Source organism: Eublepharis macularius, chromosome 12 (assembly GCF_028583425.1).
Source record: "Eublepharis macularius isolate TG4126 chromosome 12, MPM_Emac_v1.0, whole genome shotgun sequence".
NCBI lineage: Eukaryota > Metazoa > Chordata > Lepidosauria > Squamata > Eublepharidae > Eublepharis > Eublepharis macularius.
In genome coordinates this window covers 76,270,328-76,270,666 of record NC_072801.1, presented here as the reverse complement: position 1 = coordinate 76,270,666, position 339 = coordinate 76,270,328, and positions in this window count along the sequence as shown.

Genomic DNA, 339 nt, shown 5'->3' with positions numbered 1-339 from the left:
CACGTTTCCTACACTGGATTGTATATTCATTAACATGTCTGATCTCCTTATAAAGTCAAATACGAGATATCTTTGAAGAACTACAGCAAATCAGCGTGGGGCTAGGGAAGAAGAAGTGATGAGATGCATTATGACGGACTTCCTAATATCTTGTATTTCATACCCATGGGATTTGTAAGGTGGGGGACGAGGTTGAGAATACATCACATAAGAGAAACCAAGGTGGTAGGATGCAGTCGTGTTGTGTCTGAGACATGAACCATGCCTCGCCTCCATTTAAGAGACCGTCTGTCCACCAGCTACAAACGACAGAAAGAAGTGGAGCCAGAGGCAAGAATA